Genomic DNA, 22,360 nt, shown 5'->3' with positions numbered 1-22,360 from the left:
CAAACTTTTTACTTGTGTTATTTTTTAAAACTAAATTTTATTGAGGTATTGATATGGAAAAGAGACAGGGAAATACTGCATAGAAGAGGGTGGCTCCCCAGCAAAAGCCCCACCCTCAAGCCTGGAGACCCATGGCCCTAACTGGGAAGAGGCATTTCTATTTTCGTACCCAAAAAGTTGCCCTTTGGCCCACCACACCCCCATATCCTGTACCCATATAAACCCCAAACCCCAGGCTCCAGGAGCAGATGAAGAGATGAAGAGATGAAGAGAAAAGCAGACAAACAGCAGAATGGTGCAGCAGAGAAAGCAGGAAGATGAGGAACACCTGAATGCTGAGAGGAGTTTAGCTGGGGGTGGTCAGAGAGGATTTTGGCTGCTGGATGGCCAAACTCCAGGGGAAGATCATCTTCCCACTCCATCCCCCTTTCCAGCTCCCCATCCATCCCTACTAAGAGCCACTTCTACCCCTCAAAGAAACCCCTGCATTTATCCTTCATGTCTGTGTGTGATCTGATTCTTCCAGGATGCTGGACAAGAGCTTGGGATACAGAAAGCTGCCACAATGACCCTCTGCTTTTGCAGAAAGGCTGAGGGTCCACTGAGCTGGTTAACACTCAAGCCATCCACAGATGCCAAGGCTAAAAGAGCACACTGTAGCACACACCCACTTGGGCTCCTGCGCCTGTCCCTGTGCGTGATCCCCCTCCCATAAGGGGTTTGAATAGGCAGAGAGCCACACTACCTTGTCACACGTCCTGTGAGGGGGGCCAGAAAACTCTCCTGTCTCAGTGTAATTTGTGTTTACTAAAATTAAAATGCAGTTTGATGAGTTATGAGTTGTTTTAACCTTATTTTTATAGCAAAATTTATTAAATATACAATAAAAATATGTTTAAGAGGCACAGTTTGACTATAAGCATCTTAGTACATGGAATGGTTAACAGTTGTTAAAATCTCAGTATCATCAAATTGGGAAAATATCCAGTGTGACTGAATAGGAGCAATACCAAATTCTAGAATATTTGTTAAATATTTTATTACTCATTAGAAATCAAGGTATCCCAATGTGAAATCAGTGTGACCTAAAGCAAGCAACTCACATCACCTTGGAATCATGATTTCTTCTTCAGGATAGATAAGGGGATTAGACTAAAAGATGTCTTAGGTCCCTACAGTTCAAAAGTGCTACGACTACCAGTCCATGCCCGCAGAACACCAACTCCTGCCCCTCCCTCTTGGAAACCCTCCTCCTGCACCTCCCATCCCTCCACACCCTCCTGCTTTTCCTGCTGCTCTTTCCTGATCTCCAGCGGCCTCTTCCTAAATGCTGGCATTCCCCAGGCTTTACCCTTGGGCCTCTGATCCTGCACTGCCTGCTCTTCACAGCTGCAGCAGCTGCCTGCCTGCTCATAACTTCCAGGTCTGTATGTTGCGGCCCCACGTCCTGGCCCCAGCATCCCGGAAGCACATCAGACGGCTGCTGGACATTTGTCCATGGATGTCCACAGGCACATCCAACTCCCCATGCCCAGATTCCCCTCCCTCACACCTCAAATGCTGCTTCTTTTCCCATTTTCTTTATTTCAATAAAAAGCACCCGCACTCATTTTAACCTCAAAATCACTGAGTGATTTAATATTCCTATGGAATAGTAATCTATGTATTGGACATGAGAAAATGGACGCTTAGGAAAGTGAAGGAACATGTCTAAGGCTACACAGCCAGTCAGTGGTGGAGTCTGGATTTGAACTCAGGTGTGTCCGACTTGAAGGCTAGGGCCCCGAACCCTGTCATCCACCCTCATGTGCCTCAGGCGGGAACGTGGGTGCTGTCCTGGATGCCTCCTCCCTGTCACCATGCACGGCCACTCTGCCAGGACTCACAGTCACACAGGGCTCTCGGATCAGCCCCTCGGACCTCTGGCCCAGCTTGGTCAATCCACCCTCACCCTTGCTTCACCCCTAACACAGCCATCTTCCAGCCAGTCTTCCATCTTCCTCTCTTCAAGCCATACTTCACATTGAGAAGAGGTGCTTTTGCTACGGTACAGGTGACACCACTCCCTGGCTTACAAGGTGCTGGTGGCAACCAGAAGCTCCCGGGATAGGAGCAAACATCGCACTCACAACAGCCTCTGTCTGCAGCTCCAGCATGGGGGTGGCCCTCACTAGCCACTATTTCATATTTGTGAACTTGTCTGCTTGTTAAAATGTACTTTTAACCCCCAAATCAATATTCATGTGGCTTTCACAGTCACAGGAAAACATGTGCAGAGCAGGGCAACAATTTGAGCCATCGGCCTCCCAGCAGAGGCCATGCAGGGCCCCATGCTGCCTTCTTGTTCCTACTCTCAACCTGCAAACCAGTCTTCTCATGGTCTATATAGTACCACTTTTTTTGCAGTTTTGAGCTTGTTGTTGGAGATTTCACTGTTTGAAATGGCCTCTAAGCATAATGCTGAAGCGCTGTCTAGTGTCCTTATGAGCAAGAAGGCTGTGATGTGCCTTACAGAGAAAACGCTTGTTAGCCAATCTTGGTTCAGGTGTGGGTTCTAGTGCTGCAAATTGTGAGTTCAACGCTCATGACAAGCACTACAGTGCATCCAGAAAGAGGAAGGAGAGCTTTCACCAACCTGTACACGAGGCTGCTCTGGAAAGTGCAAAACTAACACCACTGGTGTGTGGCAAAACCATGGAAAAGCAGCTACATTTGTGACTTCATGAGATGATGACCAATGAGAGCACAGCGGGCAGCACTGTTGTGAGGAGAGCCAAAAAGCGGCCTTAGCTAATGCTGCCTGGCTGGCACCTTTCAAAAGGCAGCATGGCATGGAAAGTGTTAGCTTTTCAGGAGTGGCAGCTCTGTATGTCAGGAAGTACTCTATGGGAAAAGGGTATGTGGAGAGCAGTTTTCAACACTGATGGGACTGGCTTGTTTTACAGGGATGTTGGAAAATGAAGCCACGGAACATGAACGGTGCCTTGGCAGTTGAAAATATTGCAACCAGAGGCTTGTAGGAACCTTACCCTGTGTTTCCCAGAAGCAATACTTCAGGACCCGGAGGCAAGTTTGCAGAACATCACCACAGCAAATCACCAGATAGGCCGCACTCCTCACTCTCCTGCCGCGACGGCTGCAGCTCACTGAACCACAATTGCCTGAAGATGCTTTTCCTAGGGGCCCTCTCCCATCCGTCTCATCACCGACGCTCATCCCTTAAACCTCAGCCCCAGTCATCCACAGGATATGTCTCTGGACCCTGCCTCCAGGGCACTGACAGGTTTCTTATATAGCACTTTTATTTTATTTTTAAATTTGACATACAGTACCCACACCATATTTGATTGACACTATGTTTCTATGTTATGGTATCTAGCACAGTGCCTGACTCATAGAGAGGAGCAGAAAATATTTGTTGAAAGAAACATAAAGTTTAACAGTATTCATTCAATTTATTCAATCTTCCTAAATGAAGTTTCTTGGGCCTTACATTTTTAATTGATAAAATAGTCTTAAATTAACATTCAAATAATAGCTGTTCCCTGAAATAATCTAGAGAAGCCCTGTTCCCTCTCTTTTTGAGCTACCTATAATAACATTCTGCTGAGCCAACATGGAGCAGTTCTCCCGGCACATTCTGCTTGGGGAAACCATGGCAGTGACCGTCATTAATGGGAGTCACAGAGCCCCTCCAGCCTCTAGACTATGCTGCCAAGTCTGTATGGTGAAGGCCCTGAGTCACCACAACACTGAAATTGTTTGAGGTGCTCTGGACGCAGGAAACACTGCCTGGCCATGGAGCACTCTAGCGGAGGAGAGGTGAGGATTACCCCTGGCCATGGAGCACCCTAGCGGAGGAGAGGTGAGGATTACCCCTGGCCATGGAGCACTCTAGCAGAGGAGAGGTGAGGATTACTCCTGGCCATGGAGCACTCTAGCAGAGGAGAAGTGAGGATTACCCCTGGCCATGGAGCTCTCTAGTGGAGGGGAGGTGACGGATTACCTCCTGGATCATGGCCATATGAAACAGAAAGGTGTGGGGCTCTAGTAAACCACCAAGTTAACTGAAACTGGGAAAGAGCCAGGTTGGCAGAACATGGACCTAACCCAGTCTGCAACCCTTTTGTGTGAAAAACCACAGCCGTTATCTTGCAACTTCAGAAATGAAAAGGCGTGTGGGTTACAAGACAGCTAAAAGCAGCAGGGCGTTTCCCTCAGGCACCAGAAGAGGAAAGCCCTGGCAGTTAAAATTATTCCAACATATTCTTAGCATATAGCACAAGCTCACCGGCACACAGCCCTGTCCAGCACAACCTTAGAAAACTTCCCTCCAGCCCTTTATCTTTGCAGACAGCCCCTTCTCTGCTGTGCTGCATGTTGCATTCTTGCAATGTATTTTCATAGTTTCTGTAATAAATTTGCCTTTCTTTACTCACAGTTGTCTTGGTAAATACCTTTACTACCCACGACAACCCTGGCCCCAGCAGTCGCACCCACGACAAAAGGGGCCCATGAGGAATTCTGCCGGGTGATGTCTGCAATACAGAGCCCAGGCTCTAACCGGAGGCAGCCAAGCTCCAGCCATTCCATCTTGAGCTTCTACCATAAGAGGAGCAACCCAGGACATCAGTAGCCTGGGAAGGAGAGAATGGCATTGTCCACAGGGACCTAAAGCCAGAACACCTGTTTCTGGCTGCTTGACCTGAACATCAAGGTTGCAGACTCTGGCTTCAGTAACTGTTGGCAACAAGCTGAACACCCTCTGGGGCAGCCCCCTTGTGCTATCTGGGAATTCTCCTAAGGCCATAGGCACACTGGTCCACAGTGGTGCTGTGGAACTTGAAGTCACCCTCTGTAGCCTGGACACTGGGTCCCTGCCTTTTAACGGACACAACTTCAGGAAGCTGCAGCAATGGATACTGACAGGAATGAAACACAACACCTCTTACATATGTGTGGAGGGTGAAAACCCACTGAAAACATTTCTCATCCTCGACTCCAGCAAGAGGGGCACCTCAGAAAAACCCACAAGGGCCCCATGGAGGAACACCAGCAGAATTTCAGCATGAGAAGGAACCAGAGCCACCCGGACGCTGAGCTCTCCCTAACCCCAAGAGTCCTGGCAAATTGAGCTCATGTTGTCCATGGCTTGCGAGTGAGACTGAATCCAGGATTCGCTGATGGGCCACCGAATTGAACCTGGGCTGTATGCAAACATCCCAGCGTGGACGGCTCCAGCATCACAGTGAATCCCCTGCCTTCAGCTGATGCCACCACCATCTGCAATCCTTTCCCTTTCTGCATGACACAGCTTAGGGTCTCTGCAAATCCAAAGCTGAGGTTTCAGCCATTCCCACCTTCAATTCCTCCTGGAAGAGCAGCAGCCCGGAAAATCGGTAGCCTGGGGAGGACCAGGGTCAGGGCAGAAGCCACAAGGACAGCCAAGGTGCCTGCCAGTCCCTACCTAACCTGGAAATGAAAACCACCACTTCCAGAACAGCCCCCAGTGTGGCTCTGTGGTGCCCTCATGGCAGCAGCAGCAGTGCAAGCACCATAAGAAGCCAGTGGCTGCCAGGGCGCATCCTCCAAGGAAACATCCTCCCCAGGCAGCTCCATCTGGTGCCACACTAGCAGAATTTGCCTGCAGGCATGACCTCAGCCACTCCCTCCTACCAACACCCATGCTTCAGGCAAGTCCAAAAGACCCGGCATGAGCTCAAAGGAGAGTGGGGGTGAAGAAGCCTCACAGGGTGGACAGATGAGGGCCAGGAATAAAATGAAGGATGTGTGTGTGGGTGTGGGGGGTCAAGTGCATCCTGGTGCTTTCCACGGAGCATGCAGACCCGAGTTCCACAGAGCACGCAGGCCCTGAGTACCACAGAGCACAAGGACTCTGAGTTCCATGAATCACACACACCCCAAGTTCGATGGAGCACAAAGGCCCTGAGTTCCATGGAGCCAGGAGACTCCAAGTTCCACAGAGCAAGAAGACTTTGAGTTCCATGGAAAATGAAGACCCTGAGTTCCATGCAAAATGAAGACCCTGAGTTCCACAGAGCATGCAGACTGCGGAGTTCAATGAAGCTCAATGAGATGATGCAGGAGATCGGCAAGGAGTGGGACACAAAGAGCTGCTCTGTGTGCACAGCATGTTTGGTCTTGGGGGACTTTGGCTGAAGTCCCCCAAGGTTGAAGGTGCATAAAATGCAGAGGCATTTGCTCAACAGGTTTTCAAAGAAGAGGGCATGCAGCACTTCTGCACACTCAAAAGCATGCTGGGCGGAAGGTTAAATGACAGCCTGTAGCTGGCTGGGCAACCAGAGGAGAGGCTGGTTGGCCTGTGCCCACCTGGGCAAACTTCAGAGACGATGATTTTTTCTGGGGCACTTCTCCCCTTCTCTTCTGGGGTGCTTCTCTTGTCTTTTCTTTCATGTTTATGGGGCAGGGGTGATGATTCTGTAGAAATAAAGATAAGAAAACTTAATGGCCAGGCATTTAACATCTTATTTTCTGAGCTTCTGCTAATGATGGGTTGTGATTACTGACTTGAGTGGTTCTCATTAGGTTCATCTTAGAGAACACAGGATCCTCATTTCCTAGAGCAGGTTGCATAACAATGATATTAACACCAACAGGCACCACCACACGTGGTTCACTTTTAAATTTATTTTGTAGAGATGAGGTCTCATTATATTGCCCAGGCTGGTCATGAACTCCTGGGCTCAAGCAATCCTTTCACCTCAACCTCCCAAAGTGCTGGGATTACAGGCATGAGTCACTGTGCCTGGCCTGGCAGTTCCTTATAAAGTGAAGTATACACTTATCATATGTAAGCTGACAACTTATATCCACACAAAAACTTCCATGTAAATGTTTATGATAGCTTTATTCATAACTGCTAAAACTTGGAGGCAATCAAGATGCCTTTCAATAGGTGAATGGATAAACTGTTGTGGATTCAAACAATGAACTATTATTCCTTGATTTAAAACTGAGCTAACAAGCCATGAAAAGACACACAGGAAACTTAGATGCATATTGGTAAGTAAAAGGAGCCCACTTGAATGCTATGTACCATAGAATTCCAACCACATGATATTCTGTAAAAGGCAAAACTATGGAAACAGTAAAGAGAGCAGTAGTTGCCAGGGTTGTGGGAGGGGGAGGGTGAGAAAAAGGAACAACTAGCTGAGGCACAAGGGATATTTTAAGACAGTGAAACTATTCTGCATGCTGCATTAATGATGGATACATGTCATGTCATTACACATTTCTCAAAATTATAGAAGGTAAAACACAAAGAGTGACTTCTAGTGAATTTTAGTTAATAATAATGTTTCTACATTGTTCATCATCTGTAACAAATGTACCACAAGGCAAGACTGTAAGGGTAACAACAGGGCATGTGGGCAGGAAACTGGATATATGAGAACTCCCTGTACTTTCCATTCATTTTTCATGTAAATCTAAAACAGCTCTAAAAAAAAAGTCCAATAATTAAAAAAAATCCAAAGGACCATCAAGGGCAGAATGGATAAATAAATTACAGTATGTTTATAGAATTGAATAAAATGAATAAACTTGCAAGTTAAATGTAATCTCATGGTGGTACACAAACACACACACACACACACACACACACACAATAGAACATATACAAAAGGAAATGAGGAAATTAAAACATTTCATTACCAAAAATCAATTAAATACAAAAGAATACAGTATGCAGGAAATGAAGAACAAAAAAGCTATAAGGCATATAAACAACCAACAGTATATGACAGAAATAAATCCCTCCTTATCAGTAAATAAACAAAACCAAAAGTTGGTTTTTGAAAAGGTGAACAAAACTGACAAAACTTTAGCTAGATTGCCTAAGAAAAAGAGACTCAAAGCCAAAAATAACTGTGGGGCATTATTACAAATTCTACGGAAATAAAGAATTATAAGAGGTGTATTATAAACAACTGTTTGCCAAGAAATAGGACAGTCTAGATAAAATAGACAAGTTCTTAGGTATACAAAACCTACTAGGACTGAATCATGAGAAAACAGAAAATTAGAATAGACCCCATAACTACTAAGAAGACTGAATCAGTCATCAAAAATTTTCTGACAAAGAAAGGCCCTGAATCAGATGGCTTCACTGGTGAATCTTATCAAACATTTAAATAACACTAATCCATCTCTTCTAAAAAACTGGAAATCAGAGAACATTTCTAAACTCATTCTATGAGGTCAGCATTACCCTGATACCAAAGTCAGAAAAAAAGTAGACAAGAAAACTAGAGACACGTATCACTTCCCTGATGCATATCAATGCAGAAATCCTCAACAAAATACCAACAAACTAAATTCAGCAGCATATTAAAATAATTATACACTATGACCAAGTATAATTTATTCCTGGAATGCAAGGATGGTTGAACATTCAAACATCACTGCATTAGGAGAATGGAGTGGTAAATCACGTGATTATCTCAACAGATGTAGAAAAAGCATCTGACAAAATTTAAATACCCTTCCATGAAAAAACAGTCAGCAAATGCAGAGGAGATGGAAGCTACCTCAAAATAATAAAGACCATATATGAAAAACACACACTAACATCATACTTAATGGTGAAAGACTGACAGGTTTTCTACTAAGATAGGAACAGAGCAAGGAGACCTGCTTTCACCACTTCTATTCAAAATGGCTTGGAAGTACTAGCCAGAACAATTAGGCAAGAAGAAGAAACAAATGGCATCCAAACTGAAAAGAAAGAGGTAAAATTATATTTGTTTGCAGATGCTATGATCTTAGATGTAGAAAACCCTAAAGATTACACACACACACACACACACACACACACACACACTCCTGTTAGAATAAACAAATTCAGTTGAATGGTAGGATACAAAATCGGTGCACAAAAATCAGCTGTGTTTCTAAATACTAATAATGAATAATCTGAAAAGGAAATTAAGAAAATTCGATTTACAATAGCATCAAAAAGAATAAAATACTTAGGAATTAACTAAACCAAGAATGTAAAAATCCCAATGATGTCCTGTGCAAAACAGAAAAATTCATCCTAAAATTCATATAAAATTTCAGGATCCAGAATAGTCCAAACAATCCTGAAAAAGAACAATGTTGGAGGACTCATACTTCCTGATTTCAAAACTTAGTACAAAGCTACAGAAATCAAAACAATGTGGTGCTGGCATAAAGACAGACATATAGACCAACAGAACAGACTAGAGAGCCCCAAAATAAACTCTCACATATATCGCCAAGCGATTCTTGACAACTCAACAACAACAAACAACCCAATTGATTCATCTGTGTTGTATATGTTCTATAATTCTGTTTATATGATATTTTAGAAAAGGTAGTATTATAGGGATAGAAAATGACTAGTGGTTGCCAAATAATGCGGTTGGGGAAGGGGTTAACTACAAAGAGGTGTCAAGAATAGAGAATCTTAGAGGTGATGAGACAGTTCTGTTACTGTGAACGTGAATGTATAACTCTATATAGTTGTCAAAACTCATGAAACTGTATGTTACAAAGAATGAGTTTTATTCTATATAAATTTAAAAATCAACAAAGATGGTGGGTGGGTCAGATGGAATGCAGTTGGTGACAAATGAATTTTACTGAATTAAAAGTATTGACTAACCCATATTGAAGAATGTGGGGGAAAAAAGTCTTCACCTAAGTAACCTTGGAAAATACTGTTTTGACTGCGTACTGTAAGACTCAAGAACTGCACACAAACATACTGTATTCTGGTTGGTAAATTTGTTTCAGGATATGGGTCAGCAATTCTGAAATGATTTTCCATGTTAGCAAATATATTTTAGAAAATTAGAGCCCAGTTTCTCTCTGTAGGTGAAAGAGTTATAAATAAACAAAGGGAGAATGCTAGCATAAACCCTAAGGTGCTGGACTGGACTTAGGAATGTCAGTATGAACCCATGTCTATTTTAATGTATCTGTTTAGATGGACAGATGTAGATAGGTAGATGCTGAGTTTGTATTCATGCATACATGTTTAGAAACATTCACGTGTTTCCAAACTATGCTGAGAGGGCCTCGAAGCAGTGATATCCCAGTATTAATGAGCACATCCAGTACCCAGATCCTGGTTTCTAAATGCCATTCTCCTATAAAAGAAACCAAGGCTTCTTGGAGAAATGACTAATTCTAGCCCTGCCATGAAAAACACGAGATGAGACTAGAGCAACTTGCAGTGCCAGAAAATAAGAAAGTGCTTTTAAAAAACATAAAACGGTGGGGACATGTCAAAAGAAGCCAACCTGGAAGAGCTATGACTCAAGGTGGAACAATGTGAGTGGCAAACAACTATGACAGCACTAAACTGTAACCAAGAACATAAAATAATATCCACAAGTCCATACTGATATAGAAAAGATTAAATAAATCAGGAAGGAAAGACAAATCTTCCTTGCAGAAGAATTCCAAGTAATAAATGTTGAAGGAGCACAAATAGAAAACTACCACTAGAACACCACAGTAATCATTACTGCAGGAAAGAGTCATCAACGAATGCAAAAATTTTGGATGAAGAAACAGTATGTTTCTGTGGCCTCAAAACATCTCCCTCCAAATATTTATTATATATTTTTCTTGTTTTTCCTCTTAATTTCATCTAAAGATCTATGACTAAAGCAAATATAACACTGTGTAGTGGGGTTTATGCCATGCAGATGTAAAATTTATGGCAACAACAGCACAAAGGATAGGAGATAAATGGCACTATTCTGTAGCAAGTTTTTCTATTTTACATTCACTGTAATAGTACAATATTAATTCTAGACTGTGAGAATGTTAATGATGCACATTGTAATCCTTGGAGCAACTGCCAAAAAATGAAAAAATGTGTCACTTCAATGCTAATAAAGGAATAAAACAATACAAAAGAGTACTTGTATAAGAATGTTCATAGATCTTTACTATTATGATAGCCCAAAACAGGAAATAACCCAATATTCATCAACAGAGAAATGTATGAACAAACCATGGTGCATTCATACAACAGAATACTATTCAGCAATACAAAGGAACAAACTACTAAAACACACACTATGGAGGTGTTTCACAAACATTATGCTGAGACTGCTGGACATAAAAATGTATATTGTATGATTTCAAGTAAAACGAACTTACGGTTAAAAAACCCCCACAACAGTACTTTCCTCTGGGGAAGTTAAAAATTGCCTAGGAATGAGCATGAGGGTGTTTTCTGGGGATGATTGAAATATTCCATTCTGAAAAGAGGTGAAGGTTATATGGGTGTATTTATTTTTCAAAGCTGTACAATTAAGATTTGTGCCTTTCAATGCATGTGTATCTTACCTCACCAAAAAAGAACTAAAAAAATAAAAATAAAATGAAGGGTGGTAGGGAAAGGGCTGTGGTACAGAAGAAACAAAAATGGCACATGATTATTAGCTGTTGAAGCTGGATCACGGCTCTATTGTACAATTTTGTTCAATTTTTATATATTTAAATTTTTCTGTAATGAAAAGACTTGCACAGAAAGACAAAACTGATCTGTAATGTCAGCTGTTAAGACACTGGTACATTTGAAGAGGAGGGAGGGAGAAAGCGCTTGTGGGCCACATGAGTGAGGCTGCTTCTATTTCTTGGTTACCCACGTGTATTAATTTTGTCATAATATACATTGAGCTTAAGGGAATGCTTTATGCACGTATTTCTACATGCATGTTATATATCAACAAAATATTTAAATACCACATATTTGCACACATAACTTAGTATCTCAGAGTAACAGCAGCGTTTTTTTTTTTCAAAGTGGGACACTTCCACTCACAGCATCATCAGATGAACTGTAATATTCTGATGTATCTATTAGTGTCCTAATCCTTGGGTGAGACCCCCTAGGTCTTCCCATTTTTGCCTCAATTTGGTAAGTAGTAAGACTCTTATTTCTGATGATGTGATTTTATTTCCCAGCAAAGTCCTCCCCAAATCAAGGCCACAATAACTAGCACGGTGTTCTGCACATCGTATGCACTCAGTACTTGTGAAATTGAGCTGAATCAGAAACAAAATGAGGAGCAGAGGTCAAGTCCTGCAAAAGATAGCATGTAAATAATGCAAGTAAGACTGAAAGGCTACAGCTCGGCAGCAAAGACTTCACATTCGTTTGAGAAACCATTTGCTACTAGTTCATCAAAAGACGTTGGTTTCACGCTGTGGTTCTCTATTCTGGCCACACATTGTAACCAGTTGGAGAGCTTTAAACAGCAAGGATGTCTGGATCCTACCCCAGGGATTCTGATTTCACTGGTCTGTTGCAATTTGGGTTTTGGGAATTTTAAAAGCCCCCTGCCACCCAGGTGATTATAAGGTGCATCAGGGGTGAGAACCTTAGCTGTGCCTGATTTCCTTGTGTGCTGCTGGGATTTGCCCCATTGCAGCATCTCAGCTTTGTGGGGAGGGGTGGTGGGCAGTCTTAGAAAACAGCTCTGCCCTGTTGAAATCAAAGGATGGCTTCAAGACGTGCTCAGCTGCTTGACTAAATTGCAGCAGGAGGAAATGTCTTTTCAGCAGATCTATCTTTACATCACTTGCTTTCAGAGTAAGAGGTTGTTTTGGGCACAGCATTTTGATTTAGTCTGTGTTGAAGACCAGTAATAGCCTACAAATACCAAAATGGGATGAAAAGAATTTCCAAACATGTGGAGTGCTTTATACGTGTTTCTTCATCCTTCCCTGTGTCTATGCCCTTTGCAATGCGCTTTTACAGCTGCTCCCATCCAGAGTTAGAATCTGTTTCCCAAGACTTGGATCCAGCTGGCAGTTTTGGGCCCAGTCTCAAAAGGTCTTGAATGCTTCTTCCTTTTCTTTCAGAACCCTGCCATCTCCATGACAACAAGCCCAGGTTAGCCTGCTAGAGGACGAAACACTATGGGGAAGAGAACCAAAGTTGCCCAGTCCACAGTCAACTCACTCTCAACAGCAGAGCTGCCTGGTCACCAGCAGCTGACCCCCTTCTCCCATACACACACATGAAGATTGCTATACCTTATAAAGGTACGGCAGGTTTTATAGGTATAGCAATTAATTTATGGCAGGAGCCTGCCATAAATTGCTGACTTGCTCAATCATGAGCTAAATAAGTTTTGGGATGGCTCATTACACAGTAACAGCTAACTAACACACCCAGAGCTGACAGGATGCCAGGATTAACAACATGCTGACTACAAGTTAGCTGGCACACTATAGGGACTGTCTAGGTACTGAATTCCTTTTCCCCTTATTAGAAGTTGGGTCCCTTGAATTATAAAGAAATGCATGTAGATGTGTATGTGCTTAAAAGTCACACAGTATCGCACAACACAGGAGGAAATAGATGACAGCCTGACCACTAGGGCAAAGGCCAAATAGCAAGGTAAGGCATTTGTCTGGAATCTATTCCCTCCAAATCTAAATTCTGGAGGTCAAGGCTGTGGACAGGTCCCACCTCCTGGGACCCCACTGTCCTCTGATCTCTGGAGGGGAGAATGGTCCCATCAAGCAGCAGATGGGCAGCAGTGGCCTACCTGTGGCCACCTCCTGCTGGCAGCCCCTGCTGTCTCAGGGCACTCTCTCTTCCTTTGGGACTGAGAAGAGATGTGGGTAGGGAGGGGGAGCTCCCTCGCTCCTGGCAGAGAAGTGCGGTTCAGGCCCTTCACCTTCCTGAGTTCAGGGAGTCAGAGCCTTCAGAACATCTGGAATCTGGCTGCTTTGAACTGAGATATGCTAGAAGTGTAAAATATGGAGTGAGTTTTAAAGATTTAGGACAAAGAAATGTAAAATGTTTCATTAATAATTTTATACTCATCACACATTAAAATGATATTTTGGATACATTGGGTCAAATAAATTATATTATTACAAATCAATTCTACTTGTTTCTCTTTAGTTTCCTTAACCTGGCTAGAAGAAAATTTAAAACTACAGGCAGGCATAGCTCATATTCTGTTTATATTGGACACGGCTGTCTTAAAGGACTGCCTCCCTTCCGAAGCTCAGGCTGCCTCCAGTCATGGTGGAAGGGGAAGTGGAGCAAGGAAGAAAGGAGATGGGGTGCCATGCACTTTCACAACAACCAGCTCTCATGTTCCATAGAGCAAGAACTCACTCACTACCACCGGGACAGCACCAAGCCATTCCTGAAGGATCTGTCTCCAGGACCCAAACACCTCTCACTAGGCCCCACTTTCAACTTTGGGAATCAAATTTCTTTCTTTCTTTTTTTTTTTTTTTTTTGCTAGAGGACAGGAAGGTTATACAATCTGAAAATTTTAAATAATTTGTCATTTTGTTGTTTCCATTTGTGAACAAAGGACTTAATAAAAAATTTAAGATTTAACATTACAATAAAATACATTCATTTCAATATCACGCTGGAATTCAACATTGTTTTGCACGGGGGCTGCAGAAACAATGCAGAGCTTCTTCCTCCTCCAGACCCTCACAGCTCAGCAAGCCTGTCAAGGGCTGGTTGCTGGCCACTGCGTTTCCAGTTTTTGTAGGTTCTCTTCCTCCCAGGTGATTAAGGAACAAGGCCAAAGGTGTTTGAAGCTTTCAGAAAACACAGGATTTTTCTTTCTGTGGCTCACCAGCATTTTCATTTCTGTATCAGCAACACCATATGCAGGCCACAGCTGAGCCAAAACACACGATGAATTGAGTCTGAAATCAAATTGTACCTAATATTTACAGCCATGTGCATTACTAAAAAGGGACATATCTTCCAACAATTCCAGTAAGTTCCCAAGACTTAGTTCACACTAGGTACTACCCTGTGATGGTGCCCCTGTGCTTGTTACTGGGGGCAAAATGGGACAGTGTTTGCTGAGTTCATGGCTGAGGGGCTGCGGTGCCATGCAGGGAGCAAAACTTCCCACTGAATAACACTCCTCTGTGAGAGCGGCATGGCGGCCAAGGTCAGCTGGCTCAAGGCAACTGCCTCCTTTTTTCCTAACAAGCAACATTTTCAGGGAAAAACCCCAGCTTCAATGTAGGAAGGTTTTGATGGTGGCTCAGGCCTGGGACCGAATTAAAAAGGAATAAGGAGATAAAATCCACATTTTAATTATAAACAAATGTCTCACTGAAAAAATTCCAGACCCATAAATCCATCTATGTATTAGTTATTGGAGTAATTTAAAATATGAGGAAATTATAAAGTGTGTGTCCCTTATTATATATTTCTTCCCCCCCACCACTTTTTAAACATCTAAAGTTCCTAACACATAGATACTCTTTATGAGGAAAAAAAAACCTGTTGACATTGATACAGTTTGAATATTTGTCCCCTCCAAATCTCATGTTGAAATTTGACATCCTAGTGAGACCCTGTCTCTACAAAAAATTAAAAACTTAGTTGGGCATGGTGGATTGAGCCTGTTATCCCAGCTACTCAGGAGGCTGAGGTGGGAGGACCTCTGGAGCTCCAGGAGTTGGATGCCACAGTAAGCTACGGCTCAGCTCAGCCATGGCTTCTATAGTGAGCTATAACTGCGCTACTTCACTCCACCCTGGGTGACAGAGTGAGATTATCTCTTTAACAAAACAAAACAAAACAGAAGAAAGAAATTTGATTCCCAATGTTGAAAGTGGGGCCTAGGATGGGTGGAGTGGTGCAAGCCTGTAATCCCAGCACTTTGGGAGGCCAGGGCAGTCGGATCACAAGGTCAGGAGATCGAGACCATCCTGGTTAACATGGTGAAACCCCGTCTCTACTAAAAACACAAAAAAATTAGCCGGGCATGGTGGTGAGCACCTGTAGTTCCAGCTACCCGGGAGGCTGAGGCAGAAGAATGGCATGAACCCGGGAGGCAGAGCTTGCAGTGAGCTGAGATCATGCCACTGCACTCCAGCCTGGGAGACAGAGCGAAACACCATCTCAAAAAAAAAAAAAAAAAAAAAAAACAGAAAGAAAGAAGAAAGAAATTTGATTCCCAATGTTGAAAGTGGGGCCTAGTGAGAGGTGTTTGGTCTTTGAGGGCAGATCCTTCAGGAATGGCTTGGTGTTGTCCCAGTGGTAGTGAGTTCTTGCTCTATGAAACATGAGAGCTGGTTGTTGGAAAGCATGTGGCACCCCACCTCCTTTCTTCCTTGCTCCACTTCCCTTTCCATCATGATTGGCGGCTTCCTAGGGTCCTCACCAGAAACAGATGGTGGTGCCAGGCTGGTACAGCCTGCAGAATCATAAGCCAAATAAATCTCTTTTCTTCATAAATTACCCAGCCTCAGGTGTTCTTTTATAGCAACACAAAATAGACTAATACAGACATCAATGTGAATATTTAATATTGGAAGGTTTTTTTCATTTTCTATTTTGTCTGTATAGCTAACATTAAAGAAGCCAAAGATATAGAATGCTACATCTCAGATATTGCATTTTGTAAAAAACATGAAGGTGAAATCTTTGTTTCTTCAATTACTAATCAATGATAGTTGCACTTTGCCCATTCTATGCAGAATACAGTTCCATGAACCATGGGGAGATGGAAAATAACCATGTCCCAGCCTTCCAGGCAAGTCCCTGGAAGGAATGGCTTGGTGCTGTCCCAGTGGTAGTGAGTGAGTTCTTGCTCTATGAAACATGAGAGCTGGTTGTTTGAAAGCGCGTGGCACCCCTGGTGCCTGGAAGGCTGGGACAGGTAAGATTGCATCTCTGTGCTCTGCAGTGTCTGTCACACAGCAGGCACTTAATGAGAAGGCTGCTGAATGAAAGAATATTTCCAACCAGCCTGGAGCCCAAATGCAGGTTCTCACTGAAGTTCTGACCTCACGTTGTGGGCATTGTGGGCTTCCATGCACATGTCCACACCACCAGTGCATCCACTTCCTTCCTGGACCTGAGCAGAGCCCCACTTTCCAGCTCCTGCCTGTGAGGGGATAACCAGGCCCCTGGGACCCACAGCTCCAGCAGCTGGAATTCAGAGTTTATGACCTGCTGTTTTCCACATTCCCCCTCTCACCGCCTCAGGACCTGCACCCCGCTGCACTGCACCTTCTATTCTGCTGTCACGGCCCAGAGCTCTGTTCATCTGCTTCAAGCAGCTCTCCACCCCGCTTCCTCCCTCCCCTCCTGCTGGATCTCTTTCTTTCATTGGTTCTTGTCCCGTTCCCTCAGTCAAAGAACTCTCCTTCCACTCTGCCTCATTCACATTCACTTGGGAACCAAAAATTCACCCCACAGCTTAGTGTTCCCAGTTGTGGAAAAATTCAGACACCTTCTGGAATGAGACAAATGTGAAGAAGCCAGACATGAAAAAACACTTATATGGATCGATTTATATGAAATGCCCAGAGAAGACAAATCTATTGAGACAGAAACTGGATTTGTGGTTGCTTACAGCTGGGGTAGGTGGTGGGGGGAACAGAGTGATAGCTAAAAGGTACAGGACTAACAAAAATGTTGTAAACTTAACCATGGTTTTGGTTGCACATATCTGTGATTATATTAAACCCTAGCAGATCATAAGGTATGTGAATTTTTCCTCAATAAAGCTGTTTAAAAATAAAAAAAAATTAGGCTGGGCACAGCAACTTACCCTGTAATACCAGCACTTGGGGAGGCTGAGGCAAGAGGATTGTTTGAAGCCAGGAGTTCAAGACCAGCCTGGACAATAGAGTGAGACCCGATCTCTACAAGAGATTTAAAAAATTTAGCCAAGCATGGTGGTGCACACTTGTAGTCCTAGGTACTCAGGAGGCTGACGTGGGAGGATCACTTGAGCCTGAGAGGTGAAGGCTGCAGTGAGCCGTGATCATGCTACTGCAATCCAGCCTGGGAGACAGAGAAACATCCCAACTCAAAAAAAATTATTACGAACTATTTTATACATACAAAATTACACACACACACACACATACACAGACTCACATAAAAGTAAAATAAATAATTGTACCCATCACCTACTCCACTACATTTGAAGCCGTCTGCATGGTTGGCCCTTCTGAAATGTAACCCCATCTGGGACAATCATTCATCTGAAGCTTTACAAAAAGTATTATTTCCCTGACTTTCATTATACTTTTATTACATAATAACATCTCTAAATAATATATTGTTTCCCTAAATAATATACTGCTTAACTTTGTAAGTTTTTACACTTTCTATAAATGTGCTGTGTATCTCTGTAACTTGCATTACTCATTCCACATTGTATTTTCGAGAGCCTTCTATGTTTTAAGTAGTTTCTTATTCAATTCTATACATTGCTTACTAATTAGCCTTTAAATTGAATATACTAAGACCTGCTGGAGAGAGAATTCTTGTGGGATAATGAGTATAAAGTGCTTAAAGCAGTGCCCCATTCATTATAGGTATTCAATACATGTAATACTATACACAATATTTTAATACTGAGTAATTATATACATATTATGATTGCCCCTTTCTTTGTGGATGTAAATTATTTCATCAGCTGCACTATGAACTAATAGTTTTCTTTCTTTTAGGGGAGGGGGTGGGGTCTGGCAGTATTGCCCAGTCCGAAGTACACTGGTGCAATCACAGCTCACTGCAGCCTAGACCTCCCGGGCTCAAGGATCCTTCCACCTCAGCCTCCTGAGTAGCTGTGTCTATCGGCAGGGCCACCACTCCCAGCTAATTTTTAAATTTTTTGTAGAGATGGGGTTTCACCATGTTGCCCAGGCTGGTCTCTAACTCCTAGCTCAAGTGATCTGCCCACCTTAACCTCCCAAAGTGCTGTGATTACAGGTGTTAGCCATTATGCTGGGCAAGAATTTTCAAACTACGGTAAAATTCAAGTTACAGAGACCTTTGGGAAATGCCTCATTCTAGGTATTTGAAGCTTCCAGATAGCTAAGATTAAAAATTTTTACATACTAACTTGTTTCTAAGTGTATGCTTTTACATTTAAACAAACTAAAAACATGAGCTTTATAAAAAAATTTCAGCCATTTCCAAATTCTCTTCCAAACTTGTTTAGAAACATACATGACAGAGCTTTGGTTGGATTGTGCAACTTTTGTGTGTTCTGTTTTTAAAATATTACTTAACTTGTACACTTCCACACATTGGCATGGCACATCATTGCCATTTCCAATATGTTCCTGTGCTTCACCAATTTCCATAGCTGTCAGAGGGAGAGCAGCCCAGGTGACAGGAAATGAAGTTGTCTGGCTCTGAGACCTTACCAGGAGGACTTCTGGGATCCAGAGTCTTTGCATGGGGCAGATGACATATTCTTAGAGGCCATTCATTTTTTCCACTGTAGCTGCTAGTGCCAGTTTCCACTCCACTGCCTGAGGGTAGGTTGATCTTGAAAGCCCTCACCGATGGATTTGTGGTCACGCCTGGAACCCTGTGCCAAAGAGGACTGGGAGGTCCCATTCAGGAGGGAATCCTCTGACTTATTACTGGCATCTGAGCATCTCCCAGCATGGCTGTTCCTACTTGTAATAAGGTGATGTCAAATGACTCCAGGGCAGTGCTCCAGTTCCCATGAACACATCTGGTCACTCTGGGAGCTTCTGAGTCAGTGAGCTCTCTCCTTACATCCCGATACACTGTTGTTTGCAAAAATATATTTTTATAGGCAAGGTATTTGTGTTTTGGATTTGCACCCTGATGTAGGCATTAATTTGTTTAAAAGGATAATTTAACATTTTCAGGAAGCTGAACATCTTTAAATTGTCTTTCAATTATTTCTAGTTTTATTGCATTATGACCCAGAAATGTGTACAATTTTTGTTCTTGTATACTCACTAAGGATTCTTTTTGTTTTCAGAGTAGGACCAAAGGTATTTCTATTTGTTTGCAAGTCTGTTGGCTCAGTTTCTAAAGAGTTCATTTTGTTACCATGTTCTTTTAAGTATATACATACAGGTTAGTTATGTTTCCAGTTTCCTGTGCTTTTTATTTTTTTTTTAAACAAACTTTTCTGGCCCTTCATTCTCTCAGACTTTTCCTTCCATGCCTTATGCTGTAGATAGAGTCTATGATCTAGCATTTGTCAGTTAAAATTGTATTCACCTCTGGAGACCAGAAAATCTGACCCACAAAGCAAGAACAAGCAAGGGTAGGAGATGAGGCTGAAGAGGCAGGCACCAGGTTCTCTGAGCTTTTATTCACTGCAATGAGTAGACAGTGGCAGGGTTTACACAGGGTTGGGGGTATGCCTATATCATGTTTTAACATTTTCAAGAGATCACTCTGGATGCTTGAGAGGAGGCTGGACTGTAGCAGGGCAAGACAGGAGGCAGGGAGGTTGGAGGATCTTTGGCAGTAGGAGGATTTTTGGCAGTAGATCAGTAGGAGAGGAAGGTGACTGAAACTGGCTGTGGAAATGGAGATGGTGAATCAAGATGCTGGTTGCACTCAAGAGCCACAGGACTTGCTGTGTGGTTGCATGGGGGTTGGGGGAGAAGGGAAAGGAGTCAGGGATGACTCTTGGTGCTCCCCTCAGGGAAGAGGCCCCAAGCCCAGTGGTTATCAACAGATGGATGGTATTTAAAGCTATGAGACTGTGTGGGATCATTCTGAGAGGATCACTAGAGATCTGGTGGAGGAGGAGCAGGAGGATGAAGATAAAGGTGAGAGGGAATCCAGGAGGGAAGGTCCCTAAAATCCAGAAGAAATGGTGGAAGTCCTCAATTGTATCGTCTGTGTCAAATGCAGCTAAATGACTGAGATAAAAGTCGTTTCAGCAAAGTACCCTGGAGGAAAGCTAGAGAGGAGTGGGTGCAAGAGAGGACATGAGGTGAGGCAGTTGCATGGAGCAGAGAAACAGATGGTAAATGGAGAGAAATCTGGGGTTAAAGAAGGTCTATTTGTTTAACGCACAGCATTAAGGAATGCTTGTGTGTGGACACTAGCAAAAAATCGGTACAGAGAACCCCAGAATTCTGGGGTCATAGCCCGAAAGGACTCCTCAGCTCCAAATTTACTTGAAGTTACAGCTTCCATCTTTAAATTAAATGGGATTTTTTTTTGCCATCTATTTCATCATACAGGATGTGACACAGAATATATCCGAAATTATTACTTTCCTGGAAGAATACATCTTAGTTTTTAATATCTAAACTGTATAGCAGCTATTTATCTCACAAATCATTTTTCAGGCTGGGTGCGGTTGGTGACTCATGCCTGTAATTCCAGCACTTTGGGAGGCCAAGGCAGGAAAACTGCTTGAGTCTAGAAGTTCGAGACCAGCCTGGGCAAAGTGGGGAGATGTAGTTTCTACAAAAAATTTAGAAATTAACAGGCATGGTGGCACACACCTGTGGTCTCAGCTACTGGGGAGGCTGAAGCAGGTGGATCGCTGGAGCCCCTTTCGTGGTGCAGTTTGGGCAAAAGAGCAAGAACCTGTCTCAAATTTTTTGGCTGATGGTTGTAGACATAATGTTTGAGCTTTCAAAAATTACAGCATTTTAAACTAAATAGTTTGCTGGAAAAAGCCACATGTTGCTTCCAGCAACAACTGGTAGACCATCAGGATCATGACAGTCACTTCAAAAAGCTTTGGTGTGTTGACAAAGGGGAGGTTCAGGTGACAAAGGGAGGTTCAGCAAAAGGATGTTGCTGGTCTCAAGCCATAGCTACTGCATCCAAGGCAACTGCATGTTAACAACCATATCAAATGTGGGTGACCAAGTGGCAACATTTAAGCATTTTACATCCTAACTTATGTGCAACTTAAACCTACTGCCTCATTGTGAGTTAGGAAATTGGTAGGTTTTTTTTCTATTGACTTGCCGTGCCCTATAATTTTTCCTATTTAAAATAATGGGAAACAAGTTTTCAGTTTTTTTCTCAGAAAAAGTCTGACATTTCAGGCAGATATGTCTGACAGTTATTACCAGCAGAAGAGTTTCTAGCCTTTTCATCGTAAAATTTTAATTACTTACCTTGAAAATTACTTAACTTCGTTCCTTCCAAATCTGGTAGTAAAATGGGTGTTCCAGAAAGCTGTGGCACGGATCTGCTGCTTTGCTCTTCTCTGCACAGACCTGGGGCTTGAGGAGCCTGCAGCCACGAAGTACAGGACGTCATCAGAATGGAAAAGTGATCCAGATGGTCCCGCAGGCGCAGTGCTGGGGCGCAGAAGTGCAGCCTGTGCACGGCGGGTGGGAGGCCTGCGGGCTCGCGGGGGCTCGGGACTGTGTTCTTGCGGCCCAGAGGCACACACAGGACAAGGAGGCCCCGACCCAGGCTGTTGGAGCCCGCGAAGAGGGGGTGAAACTCCAAGGGGCGTAAGGGTGATCACACGTGCGGCCAAGCTTCCCGTCTGCATGGCGAGGGGCTGGGCCTTTCCATCGCGATTTTTCTCCCATTATGCCGGGCGCGGAGCGG

At 43.3% G+C, this 22,360-nt stretch overlaps 1 pseudogene; it reads right to left on the bottom strand.

Moving 5' to 3' along the window:
• Positions 1 to 851: 851 nt before the first annotated feature.
• Positions 852 to 22,341, bottom strand: LOC134760530 (putative uncharacterized protein LINC02693; annotated as a pseudogene).
• Positions 22,342 to 22,360: the final 19 nt, after the last annotated feature.

Source organism: Pongo abelii, chromosome 19 (genome assembly GCF_028885655.2).
Source record: "Pongo abelii isolate AG06213 chromosome 19, NHGRI_mPonAbe1-v2.0_pri, whole genome shotgun sequence".
Classification (NCBI taxonomy): Eukaryota; Metazoa; Chordata; class Mammalia; order Primates; family Hominidae; genus Pongo; species Pongo abelii.
The sequence above is the reverse complement of the archived record's forward strand: the minus strand, read 5'-3'. Positions and strand labels throughout refer to the sequence as shown.